We start from the raw sequence: 12543 nt of genomic DNA, 5'->3' as shown, positions 1-12543 counted from the left end.
ATGTTCACAGAATATGCAACAAGATGCTCAGGAATTTCTAATGTATATGCTTGCAGTATTGGAAGATGAAGGAATACAAATTGAAAATCTGTTTGGACTTTGTTATAAATGGGAACATGAATGTGAAAATTGTAGATTTACTTCTACCACTAACATAGACACTGAAAGATTCATATATTTGACAATACCAGACTGTAAAACAGTGTTTTCAACAAATTACTTAAAGCAGCAAATCAAAACATGGAGTGTAGCTAATGCAAATCAGAAATGTTGTCAACATTATTTATACAAAGATTTGGACAATATATAATTGTAATGATACAACGTTGTACAGCTGATGGAAGAAAATTGGAAACTTTAATTAAATATTTTGTAGCAAGTCAACTATCAATATCAGGAAGAACTTTTGCAGCAGTAGCAATTATTTTCCACGATAGTCCATCTATAACACTGTCTATTTAAAATGTAATAAAGGATGGACATATTGTAATGATACTCATTTGTTTTTTAGATACCGTTTGCCTAACGAATTACCAAATTCATAACTAATATTTTTAAAGCCAAAGTTCTAAGAACATAATTTGGCCTATTGGGAATATGTTAATATGTATTAATACGATTACTCTGGACAATTTCAGTACGAAGGATTTCAGGAATATCATTTGACCTAAAGGAAAGATATTAATATGAATGAAGCAGTTTTTCTGGGATATTCTGACAGCAAATATTTTAAAGAACAACATTTAGAGTATATGGAAATGATAAAGAATTGGTGATTGAATTATTGTTTCTGTTCTTTCATATTGTAGTGACAAAATTCTCTTAGAAAGAAGCATTTTATATATTTGAGATTTGTATTATATGCTATGTTATTGAGGATGTTGTTTTTATGCAATGTGCAGAGATAGTTGACTATGTTGAAAATATTTTTGACACAGATATGTTTTTTTAAGCAATCTTATTGATTGTTATTTTTTTGCCCGCTGTTCTGTGAACAGTAACATAGAAATCACTATCTATAGTGAAATTCAATATATTGTGACAACAGCAAAAAAGGCAAACTAAATACTTTAGGTAATGCTAAAATTATTTTTAAAATTTAAATTATAAAAAATAACTGCAAAAAATGTTTAGAATATTTTAATATCTACTACTGTAAAGGTAAGATTAAGTATTCCAAACACTATCCATCTACTACTCTATTCACCTGTGCACTATCCATATAAACCTCTAACCACCTACTCACTGCTCATTAATATCTAAAATACCTCAGGTACTAACCATACAGTCCACTAATCACTCTGTTACTCCTAATGCAGTTCTTCAGTCATCTACTAGTAGAATGTTCTAATTCAATACCTCTGTCAATACCCAAGCAGTTATTAATTTCCTCAGGTGATCTCTTACAATATTCTAATCATCCAGCCAGAACTATGTCCTTATCTAATCACTGTAGCAAAACACAATCACCCTGTTGTCAACTACTAGCAGTCTAACTATCCAGTCACTGTCCATGCACTTGTACAATGTCTCAGGTATTAAGAGACGCAGTGCTATAGCTAAATTTGCACAATGTATGCGGTCCTCTAACCCCCTACAGACTACTGATTCAGTCCTGCAAAAATCAAAGTAGTAGCCATGCAAGTCAGCAATCAAACTGTCACTCTCTGTCCATTCCTGCAATCATCCTGACAGAACCATGTCCTTATCTAATCACTCTGTTGAAACACAAGCACTTATAAACTCACCCTGCTGTCATCTACCAGCACTCTAACTATACAGTCTAGGTATCCTCCTGTCCATCCCATGCACTTCTTCAATCACTTATCCACCACTATCTGCTTATCCTATCACTCTTCCAATACCTAAGCACTTATAAACTTACCATGCACTCTGTTTGCAGCACTGTAATCATTCTAGTCACTAGTCATGTACTGATGGAATGGTGTAGTCAGTATCACAAGTACACCTACAATATTCTGTGCAGAATGCATGCAGACCTCTAACCAGATACATACTTTTGATATACTCTTGCAAATACCCACTTAGTACCCATGCAGCCTAGGGATCCTCCTGTCAGTCCCATGCACTTCTCCAATCACTTATTCACCACTATCTCCTTATCCTGTCACTGTGTCATTGCCTAAACACTTATAAATTCAGCAGGCACTCTGTTACAGCACTGTAATCTTATTAGTTACTAGTCATGTATTTATGGAATGGCCTAGCCACTAACACAAGTACACCGTCAATATTCTATGCACTATGCTTCCAGACCCTAACCAGCTACATACTATTGGAACACTCTTGTAAATACTAAGGTACTACTCATGCAGCCTAGGAAGCTTCCTGTGAATCCCATGCACTTCTCCAATCACCCATCCAGCACTATATTCGTATCCTATCACTCTGACAATACCTAAGCGCTTATAAATTAAGCATGCACTGTTTGCAGCACTATAATCATTCCAATTACCAGTGATGTACTTATGCAATGGCCTAGCCACTAACACAAGTACACCTACAATATTCTATGCACTATGCTTCCAAACCTCTAACCAGCTACATACTATTGGAACAGTCTTGTAAATACTAAGGTACTACCTATGCAGCGTAGGAATCCTCCTGTCAGTCCCATGCCCTTCTCCAATCACCCATCCAGCACTATCTACTTATGCTATCACTTTGCCAATATCAATCCACTTATAAATTCACCAGGCCCTTTGTTTGTAGCACTGTAATCATTCCAGTTACTAGTCATGTACTTATGGAATGGCCTAGCCATTAATACACGTACACCTACAATATACTGTGCACTGTGTATGTAGACCTCTAACCAGATACATACTATTGGTACAGTGCATTAAATACCCAAGTAGTACCCATGCAGCTTAGGAAACCTCCAGTCAGTCCCATGCACTTCTCCAATCACCCATCCAGTACTATCTACTTATCCTATCACTCCACCAATACCTATACACTTATACATTCACCAGGCACTCTGTTTACAGCACTGTAATCATAGTAGTTACTAGTAATGTATTTATAGAATGGCCTAGCCACTAACGCAAGTACACCTACAATATTCTATGCAGTATGCTTCCAGACCTCTAACCAGCTACATAGTAGTGGAACACTTTTGTAAATACTAAGGTACTACCCATGCAGCCTAGCAATCCTGCTGTCAGTCTCATGCACTTCCTCAATCACTCATCCAGCACTATCTATTTATCCTATCACTCCGCCATTACCTATCCACTTATAACTTGACCATGCACTCTGTTTTCAGCACTGTAATCATTCCAATTACTAGTAATGTACTTATGGAGTGGCCTAGCCAGTAACAAAAGTACACCTACAATATTCTGTGCACAATGCCTACAAACCTCTAACCACATACATAGTATTGGTACACTCCACTAAATACCGAAGTAGTACCCATGCAACCTAGGATTCCTTCTGTCAATCTCATGCACTTCCTCAATCACTCATCCAGCACTATGGGGCAGATCTAGGAGGAAGTGTTGCAGTGTGGCACCACAAGCCCTTTGGCTGCGCAATGCTGCAGCACTTCCGAAGCACACGAATGCAACATATTTAGAAGAATATGTTGCATCTGTGCTTTGCCCTGTGCTGGTGCACAAACTGCAGCCATGCGCTGGCATAGGCACCCTTGCACCATGGTGCAAGAATGCCTGCGTCGCAGGGACATTGTTTTTGTGCAGGAAGGGGCACCTTCCTGCACAAAAACAATCACTACAGAAATGTTCCTCCATCAATGCATGCTGTAGAATGCAGAATGCATTGAAAGAGGAAAAAACTAGGAGAAATGAAAACATTTCTCCTCGTTGCACCTCGCACACATCTCCAGATTTACGATTTCTCTTAAATCTGGAGATGTGTCTTGTTCCAAGGGTGTTGCATGGGAACACCCACAGCAACATCCATAGAATGCCCCTGCAACACAAAGTGCTGCGTCTGAAGGGGCCATATTTACAAGGAGAGGAAAAGCCACGCAGGGTGGCTTTTCCTCTCCTTGTAAATGTGGAGGAGCCCCCTGCGCCACCAGTACATCACAAAAAGTGACGTACTGGTGGTGCAGTGGGCTTCTAAATATGCCCCTATGTTCTTATCCTATCACTCTGCCAAAAACTAAGCACTTATAAATTCACCATACACTACTAATGCATTCTTTCAGTCAATCAAGCTCTACACATATGTTCACTCAAAATGTCAGACATTACCATGCAATTATTTTTCTTTTTTTTAACCAGATAAGGTAGTTCTGACAAGAACTTTTTTTTCTACTGTTTTGTTTTGTATTTTTTTGTAGTTTTGAACAATTTTGTATTTTTTTGGGTGTTTTTTAAAAAACTGAACAAAAAATGGAACAAAGTAAACAGGTAACTTTTGGAATTAAATATCATTCCAAAAACAAAAAACAAACAAAATAATTAACAGTGGTGATTTCTTTGGGCAGCAGAAACAGCATCCACCGACTGTTCGCTATATCAGATGATTTTGTTACACTTTACACAGTGTTGCTCCTGAAATGCAAATTCTGCTCTTAGGAGGTGCTGCTGATGATGCTCCTGATGTGCTTGCCACAGCTGGTGATGGATTTTGAGCAGCTTGCCTCATTTCCTCCCGAGCAAGATTGCGAGGATGGAGAGTGTGCAGATGTTTGTACATGCTGGCAGTGCCACATGAATACTTTTTCTCACTCCCTCTTGAGAGGACCCTCCCGCAAATCGTGCAGGTCACTTTTCTTGTGATGGAGCGCAAAAACCCTGGTAACGGGGAAAAGCAAAACCCGTACCGGTATCCTCCCCTGCGTCACAGACCCGACGTCACACTAACTAATTCACACATGCAGTCATTGGTGGGGCCCATAACACCAACACTAACCATTCACCGGTCTGCACGCAGTTGGAGGGATGAGCGGTTCGAGCGCTCGACATGTGAGGGAACACCTTATAACCTATAAAGAAAAGTTAATTTACAAAATAAACAGCAATACCCCTTCCACCTACAGATCTTAATCCTAAACATCAAGGCACTCCTCCCACGTGGTCAATGGACCAAATAGTTGGATTGGTTGATGGTGATTTAGAACCAGCTAAAACACATTCAAGATTTAGATCTTACCTTTCTCAATAAACCACAAACTCTTTTCTTGTTTATCAATATCTGTTTATCTAAATTTCACAAAGGGTTAGTTTTGCATTTGGAAAATTATATCAAATTTTGAATATAGCGCAGAACATCATATTTACCTAAACTTGCTATTTGGAGTCCTCTAAGTCATTGGGTCTGCATCCTCAAATCTGTTGTCGTTCGTCTAAAAGTTCAAAGTTCTTCGCTCAGCACGCTACAGTCTCAAAGGATCAGTAAAGACCAAAGACGTGCAAGCATCTGTCAGTGCCCACAAAATTTAGGAAAAGTTTGCAGTTATCAGATAATTGGGCAGTGTCCGGACCATCTAGGATTCAGGAAAACGGAGCAGTCACCCTAAGTAATAGAGTTTGCGTACCGTCACCGTCGTCGTCTTGTCATCGAGAAGAACTATCTATCCTCTCTATTCTACCGCGTATTTTTATAATAAAATCAAAGCAAGAAGATACATTTCTTTATTTTAATACAGTCGTGATTGGTTGGTTGAGATCGTCCGATGGAATCTTTCTAGGATTTTGGTACAGTTCAAGGGGTGATGTCACAAATTCATTTAATGTCCGTCCGTTCTGGTTTACTATGAAAGTCTATTGTCTTTCATCTTGGCCGTCAGCCCACAGTGTCCTTGCTTTTGGAACACGGAGATCAGGGTTCACGACGAGGTCTGGAAGACTTTTGTCGCTTCTGCGCCCTTCACTCCATGCCTCGTGGGACAGTGGCCACTTAGTCATGTCGCGTCCGCGGCTATTTTGGAATTTAGGCCCAAACGCCAACCTAAGCGAAACAAACACAAAAAGTAATCAATGCATAGAAATAATAAATCTAATCTTACTAATCCCTCTATGTGCTTGTATTTATCTAGCGTATAGCAACATTTAAAGCATTTATATTCACCCTTTTGAGCCTCCTCTCGAGCAACATTACAAAGGCATCACAAAGCAACATATATCATGCAGTATTATACTACTGTTAGTATGCATACATATTTTAGTCATAAAGGTTATTTAGCCATGCAATATGCAATTCCACGTGTAATTTGGTTATTAGTAATGTTGGTTTAATATACATGCAAACTCATTTTAATAATATTATAATTAATAGATTATTCAATTAGTATTTTCATGCAGAATGGGGGAGGTATACAAAATGTTGTACTACCCGCTCCATCAATCCCCCCTTTGGTGATTTTGTCACCACACCATTACATTTTGTATCAATTTGTCAAGAAAGTGAAATTAATTCTTTTTAATTAGTTTACATCTCTGTTTCCCCAATTTCTTCTCTTCTGGCTGTTTTATACATGCTTTCTTTCATCTCTTCTAATTCTACTTCTTCAAATTCCCTCTCTTGTCTCTTATTCTGTCTTCTTTTCAAATTTTCTCCTTTTAACTTTTTCTGTACTTTCTTCTTTTTATGACACAAACAAACTAATCTTAGAATTAATACTATAAAAAACACACAGGTTAGTGGAAATTAGATTCTACCTATAAATGTACTACCTAGGTTTATCAGGAAATCTTTAATAGAAGAAAGTTTCTTCCCAATCTTTTCCCAAATACTTTCAACCTCCAGTGGTGTAATTTCCTCATGCAATTCAGTTTTATTTTTTATGTACATTTTTAGATCTTTACTTTTGTCGGGAATGTAAGTGTGAACTTTCAGCATTCCACAGACTCCACCCTCTTTTGACAATAATATATCAAGAGCAACTCGATTTTGCATTACCATTGCACGCATGGCAACCATTTCAGTATTTACCAATAAAAATCCTCCAGCGGTGCTTGTTGACAAGCGATCCACTACTGTTGATAATTTTCTAATTTTGTGTGCATTCAGAGATATTCCCACTGCTGGTATCAATGCTCCAAAAATGTCTCCTACAATTTCTGACCAAGATTCTCTCTTTCTACATGCTAGATGACTACCTAACTTATGTACACCATCTTCTCCACTTCCCATGTGAAATATCTTTGGGAAAACCAGACCTACATAACATGTGCCATACCAATGGTCTGGCAAACGATAATATGCCTTGTTCCCGCAGATAAAATATAACCCAGGAAAAACTGAATGATTTCCTCCTTTAAATCCCCATCCACCTATGATTCGGTATGTATCATGGCACTCACTGTTACCTACAAAGTAATTATCATATGCAGTTTGATTCCTTCCAATACACAACTTCCCTTTCTGGGGCCAATCTAAAGCCATAGTTGGACTAGCTTCTCCCTTCAAGTGTTTTTCCATTTGAACATCCCAGACTGTTTTTTCTTCCTTTCTCTCAGATGCCTTCTTTTGCATTCTCAATCTCCTTTCTTCAACCATATCCAAAAACGTATTTTCTTCTTTCTTTACACTACAAGTCAAATTATTCCGAAATATATTCAATGTTAGTTCTTTAGTTTCTAAGAAAAATTCACCTAACACCTTAGCAGGCTTTACTTTATTCAACTTGTTATTTGCAGGTACTTGTGAAAATATGTTATCTACATCTGAAAAATAATATTCGAACTTCCCTATTTGGTAAAACAGACTGGCTATTACACTACAGGTTATTCCATATGTTACTGGGAGATGATGGTAGGTCACTCCCTCCGATACAGATGCAGGTAACTGCATACAAACATAGCAATCCATCACATCCATTGTCTTTACATATTCGTACAAAAGTTTTTAAACACATTGTTAGAGAAATCATTTATAGACCAGTCCTTATGTAGATAGTTTCTATCTATCCTAGTCGGATATACTTTCTGGACCTTCTCTATATTAGTTTTATTCTCACTATGTCCTTCTATTGTGTCTATGGTAACCTTAAATGAAATCATCAAAGCTAACACACTCCATAGAAGCATTAGTAATCCTGTACAACAACAACACATTTTAAACCATTGTTTTAGGAACACACATTTAGCTTTTCTACTTTCTGTGTTTGCCATTTTCGCAAAATGATCAGTGTCTTTTGACTTAGCGTCTTCTACTTCACAACTAGTTTTGTCTAACCCATGGCTCTAAGCACCTACTTGGTTCTATTTGTTATGTCTTTTCCAGTATTCTATTCTCTTTCCATTAGCAGTACTTTCGTCTTGTTTAGTTTGGCATTTGATCGTCTTTCACTTTTCTCTCATAATCTTGATACAGAACTTCCTGAACATCCGTCTCTTCTCCAATATCGGACAAGATAACTCTCAGGATTTCCGATTCTTCGTCTTCCTCAACCACTTCCGGTGCAGCCACCTCTGGATTTCCTTGGCTATCCGCCTCTTCTTTTATTTCAAGCAGGGCCACATACGACCATTCTGGTGACTTATACTTCTGGTTGGACTTTCTTGTTCTTTTGTTTTCGTCTGCTGTAGTTTTTTTCTCATTATTCGACTTTTCTTGACTTGATACTTCATTCACCTGCTCTGCTCTTGGCGAATTCACTCATGTCAGTCTATATCTTAATCTCTTTATCTTATTAGGCCAGATTTCATCTCTTGCTGGTCTTTTCAATTTATTTCCTTTATCATTCTGTACTTTTTCTCAGAAATCGACCTTCTGGTACTTCCTCATCACTTTCTTCTGATTCTGTTTCAACTTGCTTTTTGCTTTCAATTATTCCTCTTTCCACCACTTCTTTTATTTTCCCTACTTCTGTCCCTCCTCGTGTTTCTTGCACAATATCTTCCTGCTGACTAACTGTCCCTTCCTCTAACTGGATGTTAGAATTCCCAACAACTCCTCGGGGGTCTTCTGCAAGAGTCTCTCCCTCTCTTTCTGTATCTTGCACCTGTTCCTCTACTTTTGGTATTTCAGGTGGAATTTCTCTCAGTTTTCCATCAGGAATTTCCTTATCAATAACTACCTTGATTGTTTCTTCACTGCTTCTCTCTTTTCCCGAGCATACCGGTATTTGTTCTGTCTCTGAGTCTGAGCTGGTATCAGAAATCTGTAATTTTCTTCTCAAGGGAATATTCTCTGGGGCAACAATCAAACTTGGTTCCGGCTGCCCCCTTTCAGGATTTTCTCTTGTTCTTGTTTCTTCAGCATCCGATTCAGAACTAGTTTCTGATTCCTCAAAATATTCTACTTCTTTGTTATCCACTGGATTTGGGATTCTCAGTGTGTGACTAGCATGAATCGAGTTCTTGATTCCAGCACACTTCACAGCTGTTGTTGTAGTCAAAATCACTTGTCGTGGTTTTCCCCAATGTGGGACCAGACAGTTCCTTCTTCTGTGTACTTTAATTCTCACCCAGTCTCCTGGGCTCAGATCATGAGCTTTCTTCTTTTCAAGGGTGGTGGCATCCGCTCCAACCTGATGAAACATAGAATGAACTGCGTCAGCCAGTCCCTTACATTAATCTAACACCAAGTCATCAGATATAGGCAACAGCTTGTTGACTGGTATGAATACATGGCGCATTGCTCTTCCCATGATAATTTCATGTGGACTCAAACCTGCGGTTCTATCTGGAATTGATCTAATAGTCATGAGTACCAGAGGCAAGACATCAGGCCATTTCAAACCTATGGCCAAACCCATTTTTCCAAAATGGTTTTTAATGGTGTAATTCATTTGTTCCACCACACCAGAAGCCTCTGGATGATAGGCACAATGTAGTTTCTGTTGTACATTCAATGCTTCACAAATCAATTTCATGATCTCATTATGGAAATGCTTCCCTCTATCTGATTCAATTGTAACTGGGAACCCGAATCTAGGGATGAATTCCCTCAAAAGCAGTTTTGCTACTGTAATTCCGTCACTCCTTCTTGTGGGATAGGCTTCTACCCATCTAGAAAACAAGCAGACCATTACTAGAACTTACCTCAACCTATTACAGGGCGGCATCTCAATGAAATCAATCTGCATTCTGGTGAAAGGCCCTCCTTCTCGACCTATCGTTCCTAGACTTCCTAGTGTTTGTCTTCCAGGATTGATCTGTTGGCATAAAAGGCATCTTTGACAAAGACTCTCAGCTACAAGTCTAAATTTTGCATTGTACCACGTTTGCTTGAAGGACCGAATCATTGCGTCCCTCCCTATGTGTCCCTGTCCATGATACATCCGTGCCATGGCAGATATCATGCTATCAGGCATGACTGGTCTTCCATCTCGATAAACCCACATGTGATCTGTTTCTCTTGGTGCACATCCTGCTTTTACCCCCTGTCTCATTTCCTCATCTCCTGCCTCTTCCTGCAATTGCCTCACTTCTTCCCAGGTACCCACAATGTTAGTAAACATTAGAGGTAAAGAAGTCATCTCCCTCTCTTTAGACCTGTTTACAGAGTTCTGATTTCGAGCACAATATTGGGCCATATCGTTGGCATATTTATTTCCAACCGTGATATAATCAGCGGTTTGCACATCAGCAGCACACTTCACAACGGCCAATTGCTTTGGCAGCTGTATCGCCTCAAGCAACTTTCCAACCATTTCAGCATTCTTTATAGGAGTTCCACTTGAAGTCAGAAATCCTCTCTGCGGCCATATCTTGCAAAAATCATGCACAACACCAAAACCATACTGACTATCAGTTATCACAGTTACTCTCACATTCTTTCCAATCTTGCATGCTCTAGTTAAAGCTATCAGTTCAGCAACCTAGGCTGATTTTACTCCCTTCAGGTAGGATGCTTCCATTACTGCTGCAACTGTGCACACTGCATATGCTGCACTCAGATTTCCTTCCTCTGTTCTCAAGCATGACCCATCTACAAACATCACAAAATCACTCTCCGACAAGGGTACATCCTTTATATCAGGATGTGGTTTGGTACAGAAATCCAATACATCCAAACAATCATGATCCACTTCATCCCTGACTTTAACATTCTCAGAATCAGGCAATAGTGCTAAAGGATTCACATTCAAGCATCTCGCGAGCCTCACATTCGTTGCACCTAATGTGACCTTCTCATACTTAGTCAGCTGACTATGCATCATGAATTGAGTGCGACTCCTTGTTAAAAGGATTGCCACATCATGAGGTACAAACACACGCACAGGATATCCCATCACAATTTCCTCACTCTGTTCCAGACTCTTACAAGTAGCAGCAACTGCTTTCAAGCAACCTGGCAAGGCCACAGCTACAGGGTCTAACATAGCTGAAAAATATGCAATTGGTCTTCTCAATTTTCCATGTTTCTGTATCATTACAGAAAGTGCACATCCATTCCTCTCACTACAGTACAACTCGAACTCCTTTTCATAGTCAGGCATTCCTAATGCTGGCGCTTCACACAAACTGTCTCTCAATTTCTTAATTGCTGCTAGTTCTTCCCTATCTAAGTCAATGGGATCTCTCAGATCACTTCTCGTCAGGCGTATCAAAGGTTTTGCGATCAGGGAAAAGTTACTTATCCACTGCGTCATTGGGGCTCTCATTCCTTTTATTATCCTGATTCTGTCTGCTGTTATTTTCCTAAATCCCTTTTCAATTTTGTGACCTAAATATTGCACTTCTTTCTGACAAATTTGCAATTTCGATGGCGACACTTTAAGTCCTCCATCTGCCAAATGATTTAACAATGCTATGGTGTCCATCACACAGGGTTTTCGAGTTTTCGCCACAAGCAGGTCATCGATATACTGGACTATCACTGAATTCTCGGGCATTTCTAAATCTTCCAAAGACCTTTTTAATATCTGATTAAATATCGAGGGACTTTCTGTATACCCCTGTGGGATTCGGCATCAAGCAAAAATACGATCGCCAAAAAGGAACGCAAAAATTTGCTGGCTATCATGGTGCAACGGGATGGAAAAGAAAGTGTGACATAAGTCAATTACTGTGTACCATTCTGCATCATGAGGAATCTGATATAAAATCACAGATGGATTTTGTACAATAGGACAGCACGACACAACAATTTTGTTTATCTTTCTCAAATCCTGCACTATCATGAATTTTCCATTAGGTTTTTTCAGTCCCATAATTGGTGAATTACATGGACTACTCATTATTTCTCTCAAAATTCCTTGTTTAATCATTTTCTCAATTATTGGGGTAACTCCTTCAATTATCTCAGGTGTCAATTTATATTGTGGAACATTTGGGTAGCTTATTCCTTCATTCACAGTTATTTTTACGGGATCCACATTTCTCATCAATCCTACATCCTCTCCTGTAAAATCCCAAACTTCTGCTTTCACTGTTTGTTGCATTTCTTTTGGTAATTCATCAGGGTTGAATACAGCATAGGCTTCAGTAATCTTGGTTTCCATATTAGCCATGGTCATTTTATACAGTACATCTTCATCAGGGGTCTCAAATTCTATACCATCTGGGGTACAAAATATAGTGCAATTCATTTTGCACAACAGGTCTCGTCCTAATAGGTTTACGGGACTTGAATCACACACGACAAAGCGGTGCA

Source organism: Triturus cristatus, chromosome 2_1, assembly GCF_964204655.1.
Source record: "Triturus cristatus chromosome 2_1, aTriCri1.1, whole genome shotgun sequence".
In the NCBI taxonomy this organism is placed as follows: Eukaryota; Metazoa; Chordata; class Amphibia; order Caudata; family Salamandridae; genus Triturus; species Triturus cristatus.
The sequence above is the reverse complement of the archived record's forward strand: the minus strand, read 5'-3'. Positions refer to the sequence as shown.